Genomic DNA, 15,152 nt, shown 5'->3' on the forward strand with positions numbered 1-15,152 from the left:
CAATAGCATTTTAAATCTTGGCCTTGGTTAAGTGGCAGCCTACATTAATACATAATAGTATGAACTAAATCAAGGAACATAAATATAGAGGATTAAGACTGGCTTTTGCACAGATCCAGAACTGAAATAGCATGTTTTCTGATTGGAAAAACCCTAAACTGAGACCAGCTCTGTCTTAAAAGTCATACCATACCTGCTTTTATTAATGAGAATAAGGATTGCTTGCTCTTACTGAGTATAAAATATGCCTGGATTATTTTCAAATTACTGTATAATTATGATGGAAAAAAATGAAGAGACGTGTGTGTCTGTATTAAAGCAATTACACTGAACATCTGTGAACTCTGAGTCAGGCGAGGTTACAGCTGATGCTTGATTGCATTTTGAGGCTAAGAGTGCAGATTTGGGGGCTGATTAGTTGTTATTTCCACTAGTTGGTTGTCATCTGCCATTTCAGCATGTTTTGGTGGAGGTCGTAACAGGCTGAGACTCTTTGACGCTGTTAGATGCATGCTTATATATTAAGCAGGAAGGCAGGAGTCTGGGCATGGTCATGTACATGATGTGTGGGCAGTCAACTGGATCCAGAGCTTGTGATAACCTGTGCAAAGGCTATGGACCGTGCTTTTCTCCTGAAGGAGTACACACAGGCTGGGTTGCACATTTCAAAAGCATATGCTAGAGCATGTAATGTCTGACTGATAAAAGGATGATTAAACAAACAGTCCTCAGTGACGATCCACTACAGAAACCACAAGGAAGAGGGATTACTTGACTGAAAATGACCATAAGCTCAGATAAGCAAGCATTGCTAAAAATGTGGCATGGTAAGAGGTGTTATGCTGTCTCTGCACAGGAAGGGTTGGGTTTACCAGGCAGCTCAAAGGTCTGTGGGAAAGCCGGAAAGCTTGTGAGACACCCAGATTTTCAGCAAGTGTTCAAGCACAGCATTGGCATTAACCTCTGTCAGGTTCCCACATGAATCTAATTTGCTAGCCTCTCCCTCTTCCTTGCTAGTGCTGCATGACTCACACCATTACCCAATTTAGCCTATTTGGGACCCGGCCAATTCCCTGCTTCTTGTTGCTAAATTAGCTCTGCTCAGGCAGTGGTAGCTGGAGGACTGTGGCTCACATGGCCTTTGAGCTCTGCTAACTCTGTGTAGGGCTGCAGTTGCTCTCTTCAGGATCTGCTGCTTCTGCCAACTGCTCTGTCCTACTATTTTCTATTGGCACTTTAGGGGCTTCTGGCTCTCCAGACACCTCAGTGTCTCTTTAGCCTTGTGTACTGTCACACTTCTAGCAGCAGCACGGCTCCTCTGGACCAGCTCAGCCAGCAGTGTCTGCCATCTGGACCTAAGGGATGGGGAGAGGGCAAGGTTTGCCCCTGCAAATTCAGGTAGCTTGGGGCAGGGGGGGTGACTGTCATGCTCGGAGTGTACAAGCCCACATCTATCCAGCAGTTTTTTAGGGGAACCATACTCAGAGAGCTGTTATTTTTTGGCTTTGCTTTTCACGCTCCTTCCTAGGACAGCTATACTGATTGCTGCAGATGGGCTGCCACAGCTCCAGGGAGAGGTTATAGCTACTCCGTTGCACATCCAGGCTGTGTGGACTTTTACATTCTCTCTACCCAATCAGGAGGGAAGAATTATTTGGCTCTTTCCCTCCATGAGGGTAGTGGCACAACTCCCATGAAACCTTTCTGGTTATCTTCCTTTGTGTGTTTCTGGAGTGTTTCCAGTTGCAAAGAGATAGACCATGGAGATTTTGTTATTTAATTCAAAACTGTCATCCAGAAGTAATGAGATGACTATCTTTCTAAATCTCTGTGTTTTGACAATATAAAAACAATTTAGAATCAAATGGGGGTCATTGCTGTGCTTTATTCTTGCTCTAGAATGACAAAATATAGAATGATTACACTGATGATGTGTCAACATTGTCAAAAACCATGGAAGCACGGCATGTCCCTGTCCTGCTGGCATGAAGGCTTCACCCTTGTGTGCTTTGGTTTCACTATGTTAAAATACAGTAGGGAGAAGAAAAGGAAATAAGAAAGCAGCTCTGTCTCTAGGCATGCCCTAGCCACCCGAAGAGAAATGAATGAATGAAAACCAAAATCCATGCTAGAGAACACTTGACCTAGTCTAGCACGTGAAGAAAGCTGGTCCCTCTTTGAAAGGACAACAGAGGATGTGAGTGAGCAGGGAGGCCTGAACTGTGCCGCTGATTGACCTGGTCATGGAAAGTGCTTTTGCAAGGCTAATCTTTGTAATTGGCATGATCAAATCCAACTGTTATTTTGTGTACAGTCTGGCTGTTGCCTGCTATATACTACCCGTCTTGCTTACCATCCAAGAGCTAGCAGCAGTTTGTGCCAGGAATATGGGATGAGTCCCATATAGTCATCTGAGCCTTCCTGTTTGAAGAGATCGGGTCCCTGATTGCACTGGTTATTCTCAATCCTTTCTATCTCATAGTGAGAAGTACAGAGTAAGCCCAGAAGCCATGTGGCATTTTTTCCCACATGTAAATAACATCCTTCACTGAGAAGGATACTCACTTATTAATAGTTGAAGCAGGAGCTGAGGGTGCTCTTCATCTTCCCTCAAAATGAAAGGTAGCACAATACATCTGCACCAGAAGAGAGGTTGTTCCTAGGTTGAGTGTGCCTGAACTGATTTAGAATCGCAGATTTGCTGGGCTTGGAAGGACTCTCTGGGCATCGTCCTGTCCAAGCCCTGCTTGAGCAGGATCAGCTACAGCAGGTTGCTCAGGGCCATGTCCAGTCATGTTTTGAATATCTTCAAGGGTGGAAACTCCACAACCTCTCTGGCAACCTGCTCCCGTGTTTGAGCACCCTCACAGTGAAAAAGTTTATTCTTATATATATATGGAATTTTCTGTATTTCAATTTGTGCCTGTTGTCTCTTGTTCTGTCACTAGGCACCACTGAGAAGAGTCTGGCTCTGTCCTCTTTACAGTCCCATTGGGTATTTATACACAGTAGTAAGTTGCTCCCTGAGCCGCCTTCTCCAGGCTGAGCAGTCCCAGCTTGCGCAACCTTTGCTCGTATGTCAGATCCTCCAATCCCTTTATCTCTGTAGCTCTTCAGACATGGTTTTGCTCTGAAGATAAGCAAAGAATACACAAGAGGCTTCTTTTATTTAAAGAAACACTCATAAAAATTAATGGTATTTTAATCTTTTCCAGAATGACTGGTCCAATTGTCAAACTTTTGAAACAGATTGCAGAGAAAACTTTCCCCTCTCTTTCCCCAACACCGTATTTTCATTGAACTGTTCTTGCCAGTTGTTGCTTCATTTGTCATGATTATTGATTTATTTGATTTACTCATGATTTGTCATGATTATTTTCTGGCCTAAAGTTTTTGCTGGACTTGTCAGCCTTTTTAACCATAGTCCTTTACACGCTGTTTGGAAAACACGAGGCATGGAACTCTAGCCCACGCTGCCTGCTGTGGTCCTTTCCAGTTTCACCCCTTCTGACTTTTAAAACGCAACTCTGCTTCTCAAGTGCCTTCATGCCCACTTTCCTGTTGCACCTTTGTGATAAAGGTGTCTCCCAGGTTGAAGGATGGTAGGGCTGCTCACAGCAGAGGGATTGTGTCTTTTTTGCACACCTCAGGCCAGCTGAGCTGGCCTGGATTCTGTGAACGTCTGGATTCCCTCCCCAATGTCCTCAAGCTGAGGATAGTTTCCACTCCTATTACTGTCTTTGACCAATAAAGCTGTGCAGATGAAAAGAAACATGAAGCTGGTATTTGGTTTTATATTAACAGGAGGTGGATTCTACGCAAATGGCATCTGTAGAGGCTACCCGCTTTCCAGGAGCACCAAGGCTAAGGTGGCACTTGTAAAGCCTCCCTCCAAAGGGCCTGCCAGCAGCCTGAAAGTCTTTGGGGTAAGGTCCATGCTCTGGTGGTTTGGTGGCCTGGGAGTCTGTCCCAAGTTAGGTACCCTCACAGTGGCTGTATCTTGGGTCAGGAACTGAGTCTTGCTTCTAAAGTTGTCTCCTCTTTTTTTCCATAGTTGTCCCTGCAAAAGGAGATAAAGTTGACTTTATCTAATGCATATGCTCAGTAAAACTGCAGCTACAGAGTGGCCAAGAGGAACCTGAGAGAAAACTGAAGTGTGCTTTATTCTTTTATTTATTTACTTATCCTGCTTTCTAATAGATGGAGGCATTCTTCATCTAGCACAATAAACTGCAAAGATTCTATGTCATAAACAAAAGAAACAGTTTCATAAAATGCTCGTGGCTGCAGTGCTAGGAGAGATGTACATGTCTGCATCTGGAACCGGCACAGGCTCAGCAGCAGCCCTTTTCTATCAAACTTCTCCATTAAGCCTCCTTTTGAGTCTCCCTGCAGTGCACAGGTAGCAAATTTATACTGATGGTAGCATAATAAGCTCAGCCAGGAAAAACAAATTCCTACCATTGCTGTTGTGGAACAAATCAATTAACATAGCTGACCTGGAATGGAGAAAAGCAAGCAATACAGTCCTGAAATGTAGCTCCTCGAGACCAGAACGTGATCTGAGTAGCAATGGGAGAGGGGCATGCTCAATGTGCTAATCAGAAATTCGGGAGCTGCCAGCCTCCCTTGAATTAACTATGCAAAAAAATCCCTAGCAGCCTGCAACAGGAGTTGAGAAAGGATGTTCTGATTTGGCTTCTGTCAGGAGGGGAAAATCTAAAAAACCAAGTGGGGACGTATTACTGGCACCCTTAATTTCACAGGGTCTTTATCCCTGGAAGCAAGCAGAAGAGATAATATTCCTTCAGGAATGCTGAAGTTTTTTAGCCCTTGCTTGGGGAAGGGGGGGAACACACCTGTGCTACTTGCTGCAGGAGCTGCAGCGAGCCCATCTCCTCCAGGCCCTGGAGAAGAGTCTTTCCCTGTCCTCCATGAGCTCTGCCCTTTTCCACTCTTCCCCAGTGGCCTGGCACCAGCCTTCACCTTTCCAGGGGAAAAAAATTGCTACATCCCTTGGTGAAACCCAGCTCGGGCCTGTGGACCAGGGCACACCTTTGGTCGTGTGGAGGGTCGGGTAGGATTGGGATGAGAGCTGAAGTAGAGAGCTAAGCCATTTGCAGCTGTTCACATGCTGTAATAGCTGGCTGGTGCTTTTGCCAAAAGTGAATTTTCTCTTCCAAAAGCATCCAGTGTATCCTCAGCTACTCTGCAACTCTGTGGCCCTGCCTGAACAAACACAGGGCATCAAGTATGGTTTTTCCAAAGATACCATTTCTTGATATGGCTTATATAAAGCCAAAGTTTCCCTGAAAAAATAAAAATAATTAACCTCTGCAGGTCAGCACAACTGCCCAAATATTTTTGATTATCCATGCAGTCTTAGGTTTAAAAAATAATAAACCAAGAAATAAAGCTAGTTACTTCCCATTTGGTTGTTTTCTGCCCTTATTTGTTCATCAAGCATCTTCTCCTCGGTTCTTGAAGGCATTATAGGAGCATCCATTTTGATCCCATGGAGCATCCAGTGGCATCTGTTTGATTTGCAGGATGTGCCAAAGAGTGAGTTAATCTTCAAAGTCTCATATTAAATAGAGTTGAGAAGACCAGCAGGGTCTCTTGACCACACATTGGTCCTGATACCTCTGCCTTCCTCGTTATCTCCTCTCCAGTAGGCATTTGCCCAGCCTTAATAGGCTTCAGTGACAGAAATCCTGCAGATAACCTGGACAGTTTTTTTTCTAGTGCCAACTATCCTTGCCGTGAGTTTGTCCTAGTGTCCACCACAAACCTCTGTGGTTGCACATGAATATTTCACATCTCCATTTCCCTGTGGGGTAGGGCAGCTCCCTGCCTCTTCACAGCAGCCTTTCCGCTTGCATTCCCTCAGTCTCCTTATTTCTACAGTAATTATTCTGGGTTTGTTTTTTCTCCTAATCTTTCTTATCATTCTTGCTCTCTTCTGTCCTTCTCTCCAGCTGGTTCAAAGCTTTTGTGAAATGAAGTCTCCGACACTGGACCTGGTACTCTGGCCGTTGCCATACCAGCGCTGAGCAGACTTTGCTGTCTGCTGAGATCTAGTAAGGTAAGAGGTATGGAGAAGGGATGGGGCTTGGGAGAGAAGTTAGCAACAGAGCTGGACACGTAGAGAAAGGGGGAAGGCTGTATGAGGAAAACAAGGTTATACATTGGTGTCTATAAAGCAAGACACAGTTGGCTTTGAAGCAGCCAGAGCCAGCAACCAGCAGAGGATTTGAAGGAATGCACGGGTCTCTCAGCAGCCCAATGTCTTCCTCTAGAGATGCACGTTTTCCTCGGGGCCTTGGTAGAGGATACAGGGATGTGGGTCTATTGTGTTCAGGACACGTTTGGAAGGCAGTAATTCGATTTCCTTTTATGAGCAGAGGACACTGTAACACATCAGCGTTGATGATGAAGTATTTCTTTCTCTATTCTCCAAGAAAAATGTGTGTAGAATCACTTACCTTGCTGAGGAAATGCTGACTTTCCTCATGGTGCCCACTTTTTTGGGAGGTTATACAGGTGGATGTGAGGAGTTTCTTTCCTCATGCTTGTCTAGGCAAGGCCTGTGAATGCACTTTGAAATGTTCTTCATACGTAGTTGATTGGAAAGTCATTTCTCTGAGGAGCTTCAGGGTAGGACTCATAGGGAAGAAAACATACAAAATAAAACATACATAATATACAAAAGAAAACATTATGCAAAATTATCTTTTGTCTACAGACAAAAGTTTTAGTACATCCTGGAAATCTTTTAAAATCTGGTGTTCCAAGTATTTCTTCCATTTGTTGCGGGTTTGCTATGAGCTGTGACCTGTGGAAAGTTCAAAAGGGAAGTTAGCCTATCTCCAAGTCTGATTTCCCTGACAAACGTAGCAAGTGTCCCTCTATTTTTAAGAGAAGGCAATTCAAGCTCTGCCTCGCTTGTGCCTCTTCATGCTTTTCTGCGGGACTGACCTGCGGGTTGCACATCGCACACTGCAGCTGGAGCCCACGAGGGAAGCACCAAAGCACACGTGGCCATAACTAACAGCTTAAACAGTCAATATTGGCATTTTTAATTAGATATGACCACAGTGAAATAGAGGATAAACAGCTCAGTATCCTGGTGAGGGTATCACAGTGGCCATTTCTGACGAGTGGCCCATTGCTGCTCCGGGAGGTGCTGCAGGACAGCTGCTGCTTCGGCAGGTGGCCCAGGCCAGCACGGCGCTCTGGGTGTTGTTTCGCGGCGGGGAATGGAGTCCCTCAGGATGGACGCAACCGCGGTGCCGGCTGTGTGCGTTTGGGGGTGTCACCCTCCTCACGTGCAGCGCAGCACAGGCCGTGCTGAGCAGCGGGATGGGGGCACGGCTTCTTTAGCCCCTTCGCTAAGGCTGTGCCTTGTTGAACCTGTGTCTGAGATTTTCAGGTGATGTTCATATCTCTGCACTGCCTCCTTCCTTTGTCCCTGCTCTGGCATTCACCAGATCCATACAGTGACTTTAAATGTGCTGTCTCTACCATTTTATTTCTAAATGCATCTTTCCACCATCCAGGTTGTAGCACTACCAGCAGATGCACTGAACTATTGAGCTGTCAGATTCATGCAACATGAGAGTGGAAAGAAGAGCAGGAGCGTTCAGAAAGATAGAAATGCTATCGCATTTTGTACCGAGCTGTTGCTCTTGTTTTAAAAGAAATTGTCCACCTGATAACTAGAGCCTTTCCTTTACCTTTGACCAGGTTGCTCAGTGTGCAGAGAGATAACAGCTCTGGTGAATGCTGTATTGTTTCCTTTGGGTTGAACTACCAGAATGCATAATAGCCTGTACTAGCAAGCAAACATTTAAGCAGCATTTGAACCTCCAGCTACAGCTGTGCAGACCTGCCACCAAATGGCACACCAAAAGGGCCCCGCGACGCGGCAGTCCCTGCTGCGGCACTGCGGGTTCGGCCTTGCAGAAGCGAGATCTAGTCCTTGCCATGAGGGGACTCCCAGCGCTACCCCGTGGTTTTCATCCATTCACCCTTTCTGTCCACCCCAAAATCCTCTGACTTGAGCTGAGCAGTTTTAGCCTGGGGTCACCTGCCAGGCCGAGGGGGTGCGGGAGCCTCTTACTCAGGCTGAAACAGTCCTGTGTTGCTGCAAGGGTGCAAGCAAAGTCACTTGAGTGCTGACAGTCCTCTGATGCCTTCACACAGTTCGTTCCTCCTAAAGGGCAAATAATTTTCCTGCAGCCGTGCGGGAAAGCGGCCCAGAGCCTCTCGGCCAAGAGAGCTGTGGGGCAGTGTGCCCAGCCCCACAGGGAAAGGACCCGGGATGCTGTGGTGGGACGTGCACTCAGCAAGGGGCCCTGCTCCCCTGGCTGGGGCTAACGCCAGTGCTCAAACCCAGGTTCCCACCCTTGGCATGCAAGTAAGCTATTCCTTATTTCTGTGGGCAATGCCAGGCCTGGTCTGACTATCACAGGCTGGTCTTTATTTACTCCAAAAGGAGGAGTGAACTGTGCCTGCCTTCTCTTTTTTTGTGTAATGCAGCTCCCCTCAGCTGTGCTCGTGCAAGCAGGGGGTGTGCTCTGCCCACGGCTCGTGCCGGAGCGGGAGCAGCCCCGGGCGGGCTGCATCTGTACCCTGCCACTGTACTGCTCCCAGCTGCCCGGGCATGGTGGCGGCTTCTGCCTTTTTTATGCAAAACTGATGGCAGCAATAACCTTAAGGCCAAATTCCTTGAAGAGCGTGTTTTTAAGCCCCAAGAGCATCACTCCAGCATGTCCTAAAAAAGCAGCCTGTTCATGGTAAAGCCCACTCTCTGTGCCGCCTTGCCTCTCTGAATGATGCAATGGCATTCCCAAGCTGGCGCCGGGACAAGCTGGGAAGTGGTGCTGAGAACAGAGCAGCTATCTTGGAGAGCGCGTGGGAAGCCGTTCAATCTGGTGGAAGAGCTGCAGCGACAAACGAGCAGCTCTTCTCGCCGGCGCCGAGAGCGGCGTGCGCAGACAACAGCGGGAATGCTGCAGAAACAGGAGGGAAGGCAGCACTTTGCAGCGTGTCTCCTGATTACGTTTAAAACCAAGTTGGCATGGGGCTTGGGGAGGTGAGGAACAAAGAGGGCGAGCGCTAAGCTAGGCAGAGAGCCGGCGTCGCAGCCGTGTTTCCCCAGGCTGCTTGGTGCGCATGACTCGCAGTGCTCCGTTATTCCCATTAGGGGGTTTTGAGGACTAAGCAAGGTGTCAAAGCTCATGTTGGCTCTTAGAAAGAGCAGAGAAAAAGAAGGCAGCAGGCGCTTTAAATGGCATCAGTGGCCCAGCTACTGAATCAAAGTTTCCCTCTAAATATTCTCCTTATGCTTTTTTGGTGGAAATACCTGCAAATTAAAACAGTTGCATTTGTATCATGGCCCGTTTCAGGCTTGAAGCAGTTGCCAGCTCTGTCTGCGACCCGGACCAGAGAAGTGGCCCGGGGCAGGCGGCTGTCCCAGCCCTCACGCGGCGCGGCGGGGCCGTGGCTCGCGCGGCGCGGCCCTCCCGGCCGGCGGGGCGAGGGAGCGGGGATGCCAAGGGGCTGCGCCTGCCTCAGCTGGGGCTGGCTTCGGCCACTTGGAGACCGCGTTTCTTCAGAGCCAGAGGGCAAGCGGCTGAACCGAACGTAACTGCGGCGCCTTTACGCTTGCGTGGGCAGAGTCCCTATTCGCAGCTTCACGCCAGCGTCACCCACATCTGCTTTTCATGCTGGGATCAGAAGGACAAGGTGGGCGAGGGTTCAGGGCTTAAACCCAGCTTTCCTTGGAGATCCGGAGTCTCTTACTTAGACAAGGACCTTGGAACCAGAACACCAAAATAAACAGGTTTTATCCCTTCATATCGTTGCAGCTCTGACTTTTCCTCCAAAACAAACATTCTTCTTACAAATAAACACTGACATTTCTTTCAATAAACTTCCAGCAGAGGTCTGAAATAGCTGTGTCTTTCCAGAAAGCCACAGTATTTGAATAATTCTTGCTTTTGACAGGCATTTGGGAAACAGAAAGTTGTCTGTGAATAGAGTATCCCTGTTTTTGCAGTGAATAAAGCATTTCTTTGAATTCTCATGAGATTTCTATTCTCTGTGCTTTTTATTGCTGGATTTATGCTCCAGTTCATATTCCTACTGTAAATGACAATTTTGTGTTTAATGAATTGGCAGATTGTATTTGTGTGGATTGAAGCAATGACATTGCAAAGTTGTGGAGTGCAAGTAGGAAATGAATTTCTAAGCCCCAGGGAAGTTGGCAAAGTTTGAATTTATGTCCTGGAGGGGGGATAAATGTTAAAAATCATGATTGCTTTGCAAATCAAAACATCCAGAAAGGTTTCCACTTAAAAACAGATCAGCTTTTTGATTGTGACATCAGCCAAAACCATCCACTTTTACCTGACTATAGCTAAATAGTTCAATAAGAGTTTCACAAAGACGTTGCAGCAGGGATAGACCCAGCAAACCGGTTCTGCTGTGGTGATCTGGGATGTCCCTGACACGCATTTCCGGCTGCGAGGCCATCGGTCCTCTCCAGCACGCACCGTGCGTGCAGCCATTTGAATCTGCCTGGTTTGAGCCCTCCCAGACCCTAGCAGTAATCCTGTTTTTTTCCGCTTGGGGAATTCTGTAACGCCTTCAAACGTTTCTCTCTACGATCATGTGTTGTGAAGCATGCTGATCTTCTTTTTGTTTTATACACTTAAAATATCCTTTAGGTCTGTTTTCACATCTGCTGCGAGTCGAGTTGGTATCTGAAAGCTTCTCCTTCCCTCTTTGTGGCTGCCGTCACCAAAAAAGATTAAACTTTGCCCATCTAACAGCCGTGGCTTTTTCAGTCTCAAGTGCTTGATCAGGACTTCATTGGGACAGGCGACCTGCCTGCGCTCGCACCCTGGCCTGGAGGAAGGAGATTCCCTGCAGCCGGGGCCGCGCCGGGGCGAGGAGACAGAGGAGGCTGCGCGCCGTGTTTGGCAGGGGAAGGAAAGGCAGCGGAGACATGCCCTCCGTCCTGAGCAGGCCGTGACGCTGCCTGCCTACGTTTCTGTGGTTTTGTAGCCTCGCACAGAAAAAAAGGCTGCAGTTATGGCAAGAAGTGTGCCATATGTTGTTGCATATGGCTGAAACATCTGTATATGTACCCAGGGATCTGCTATATGTGGTGAGCTTCTGTTACAAATCTAACAGCAAAGGAATTATCTTTTGGTTTATTTTATTGTATTTTTTATTTATAAGGTCTTAATTATGGAGCAAATGAAGCTCTTTGAGGGAAATCAGTCTCCTGGCTTTGTCTTCATGAAACCTGTGGTGGCTGGTGCATGTAGAGGGTACTGAGAGTTGTTTGTCTAGGAGCTACCAGGCTCCAGCCTTTCTCTAGGGAGCTTTGAAGGCTGAATGAGTTGTTAAAGGCTATTCCATAAACCACCACTACCAAGCAAGCAGCAGAGGTGAGCATTAGGTAGGACACTCGAACTAAAATTATTCAGATCATCTAAACAGATATTTTTCCAACCTTCATCATCTTTTTTGGCCCTGGCTGAATCCTATGACTCAGAAATATAGTACAATATAAAGAAGTCACCATACACTGTGCACCCAACAGTGATACTGTTAAGGTAGAGGATTTAGTAGGATTACAGAAAAAGAGATAGACAGAAAAACAGCTGTAGTCACAATACTTCTGATAAAATGGGATAAAGAACACTGGTCCTCATGCTTCAAGGTGTTCACTGACAGCGCAGCTGCCTCGGTAACGCAAGGCATCCAGAAGCAGTGGCCACAGCAGATCTGTAGATCGTATGCGGAAATCCTTGCATTTTCCCCAAAGTTACAGTGGCTTCATGAAGAAGGAAGTTACAAAGGACGCGAGATACTGATTCTTTGTTGTGTTCATACAGTATCTAGCACAGGGAACTCTTCTATCCCGGCTACGGTTTTGGGCACAAGGGTAAGGGTAAATGCTACAAATCATTGAACAAGGTGATGTTTATCTAGTTCCCACCTGAGCAAGGATGACGGTGCTCCTGAGGAGCCCTGTCACGGGGATCTGAAGCATGAAATGTTTTTCCTAGGCACATGTGAATGAGAAAAGAACCACCTTGTTCAGTTGTATTTGTGGTGCAAAATTCTCAATCACATGTAAATTCCCCCAAACTTTTAAACAGATGGTAACTTTAGGCAGATGGTGAGGGTGGATAGGGGGTGAAGAGAAAATTATCTGACAAAACAAACTGAAGAACTAACTGAACGAGTCCATAAATACAAATATATTCCAGACAGCATTCTGTTCACCTCTTTTCATCATCCTACGGAGGGTGGACTACTGATGGGTGAAAGCATATGGAAGGTGGGGGACGGCAAGTCATCTGAGTTTTGTTCATGACTTCTATTGCTCACTCTCTGATGGGAGAAGAGAATTTTCCACCTATATCCTCCTGATCCCTGTATGGAAAAAAAGGGGTTAATAATACACATTAGTCTAAAGCTTGGTGTTTGCAGTGTGCTTTCAGGCTGAAGGTGCAGAAGACTTGCTATGTGTCAGCATTAAGACTAGTGAATCAGAGCAGGAAATGTTCTTGTGTTGTGACCATGAAGGAGTTTTTTTCTCCCTCTATTTGTATAGCTTGTGTAAAGGCTTTACTGGAATATATTATTTGTATTACCATTGCAAATGGGAAGCTGTCACGTAAAGGAGGATCTCCTTGTATTTTGCATTTAGAGTTAGATCATTTTGTTTGCATTTCAGTTGTCCTTAGACTACAGCCCAGACATACCCACAGCGGTACAGCTCGTGAGCCCTGTCGCCTGCTGCATTACAGCTTCCAGGCATCACAGGAGAGCCTAAGGTTGTGCGGTGTTAACTGGAGGGGAGAAGGGAGCGAAGAGAAAAGGCTTGGTCTGAACAACCCTTTGCTGATTTTCTGTAACATCAGTGAGCTGAGAATTGCAACATGAGGCCTTTTACCTAAACTGTGAAAGAGCTCCTGCAAGCCATCACCCCCATGGTTTGTAAGACTGTTAGAGCTCTGTGTTTTAAGGCAGCCAAGGATGTGCAGAGCAAAGAACAGGAAAGAAATATTAACTAAGAGGGATTAAAGAGGAAGCACAAGGAGATGAGTTCATCCTGGAGGAGAGGCTCTATCAGCTTCACACGATCCTTACTGTTAACAGCAACCTTAATCTTCTCCTTCATTTTAGCTCTTAGTAACTATTGTTGCAAGCTGCTTTAAAATATTCTTTTTAAAGCTTATCAAGCAATAATGCTGGCTCTGAGCTATCCAGGGGTACACAAAATATCCATTGCCTACGACTGCAGGCCTCTTCGGTACCACAGGGCTGCGGCAGAGCCTGGGGACGCGCCGGGACCAGGTGTCGGCAGGCACCCATGGGCAGTGGGGAGCCAGGCTGTGCTCTCCTGAGAGCTCACTCAGGCAGGAGCTGGTGAACAGCGAGCGCCAGATCTGCAGCACGTGACCCAGCGTTGGGACTGGAGGTAACCTGGGCCCTCAGATGGTGCTCCTACAAGTACGCGCAGCTGGAAGAGATGCCACACTGCAGGCACTCGTGGTGAGGGGTGACAAGGCGATTGGAGGCTTTACCAGATGCTCCTGAAAATAGCCTGTGTGACCCTGACAAAACCTCCCCTCACCCCTAGAGCAAGCTCGTATCCAGAAGGAAGCAGAGGTGGGAATATGGGATTATTTCCTCACGCCTAGAAGTGGCCATCTACTAAAGAGCCGGAGGCACGCGTGAGGGCAAAGCAGTATTTGTGGGTTTTGCTCCATACCTGCTCCCAGCCCTCCTCGAGGCAGGCTGTTGAGCCCACATCCTTAACAGCAGTTTTGCATTAAGTGTTTAAAGCATATGTTTCATGTACCATCCTGCTTTAAACACTTGCCTTTTTAATGCTCTAGCCAAATTACTCAGCATTATGCTTGACAGGGAAATGATTGAACGTACTCCAGCGTATCAAAGGGTTGACTGCCCGTACAGACATCACACATAAACCTCTCCAACTAACTGGATTGTTTCAAGACAGCTATAATTAGGTGTAATAACAGCAATCATAATTAAAGCTCCTTATAATGGGGATATTTGCTTCTTAATTCAGTATTAAACTGCTCTATTTCAATAGTGAATAAACACCTCAGAGAAATCAATGAAAAATACATTGTAAAAATATCAGAACTGTGGATGGTCATGGGTGAAACCTATTGAAAAAGTAAGAGAAAAGAGCCTGGGCTGTTTTACTCAAAGACAGAATTGCAATGTTTTCTCCTGTTTTTCAAAATAACACAAGTTAACAAATAATGTATCATCAGTTATTCAGTATTGCTTGCAACTGCTAGAATATGCTGCTGCAAGAGAACATATGACTCCTACAGAAGGTTTCCTGGACAGTAGAAATTCCTAGATACTATTTTAATTATCATGTGCCAATAACTTGTCATTTGTGGGAGGTGTCATCTAATTCAACTAGAATTTTTAAGTACCAGGTAGTATGAAGACCAGTAATAAGAGACCAAGATCTGTCTGTGTTGTAGCTGGAATGTGGAACTCTAGTATGGCTTTAGGCAATATTTAATTGAGTAGTTAAATTATCTTTTCCAGATGAGAAAATGAATTATTGCTCATCTTTCCAATTTATTTTAGCTTCTCCATATTCTGTTTCCTGAGGGAGTGACGAGGGAGTGTAGGACATCCCCAGATATGCCAGGGATGATTTGTTTTCCCTGCGCACTATAACTGCCCCCTTCAAGGAGACTGGCTTATAAGCATGTGGAAGCTGGAATGTGTATAACAACAGCTGTCCGCTCCTTTTTTTTTCTTTTCTTCTTTTAAAGGATATGCTGCTAATCAGTGCGGTGAGATCACAGAGATCCAGATATACATTTATGTATGTCTGTACATTCTTCAGCCTCCATGCATGACCTTGAGTTGAAGATTGCTGAGCCATTTCTGGATGTGAACTCAGGAGAAGCACAGAGCGCTGAAGGACCAAAGAGCTGGCGGAGTCTCTCATTTAGTAACTATCCTGAAGGCTCTTTCAGGGTGATCAGAGGCTTGTGTGCTCCTGGAAGGGCCCCTTTATGGCTATGACCTAAACAAACACTAAAGTACCCAGGACTTGTTCTCAA

The 15,152-nt window shown here is 46.3% G+C and overlaps 1 protein-coding gene across 7 annotated transcripts in view; it reads left to right on the forward strand.

Moving 5' to 3' along the window:
- Positions 1–15,152, forward strand: part of GPR50 (G protein-coupled receptor 50) — a 208,098-nt gene that overhangs the window by 174,779 nt on the left and 18,167 nt on the right. For 2 of the 7 annotated variants that reach the window (XR_010885492.1, XR_010885491.1), the window contains exons 2-3: positions 3,805–3,926; positions 5,979–6,085. The exons of 3 other annotated variants lie outside the window; for them this stretch is intronic. The gene's annotated coding sequence lies outside the window, so the exon portion shown is untranslated. Of the gene's footprint in view, positions 1–3,804; positions 3,927–5,978; positions 6,086–7,559; positions 7,597–9,410; positions 10,067–15,152 lie in introns of those variants that run through there. 2 more of the 7 variants (XR_010885489.1, XR_010885490.1) reach the window with 2 other exon arrangements.

This window comes from Apteryx mantelli, chromosome 13, assembly GCF_036417845.1.
Source record: "Apteryx mantelli isolate bAptMan1 chromosome 13, bAptMan1.hap1, whole genome shotgun sequence".
Lineage (NCBI taxonomy): Eukaryota > Metazoa > Chordata > Aves > Apterygiformes > Apterygidae > Apteryx > Apteryx mantelli.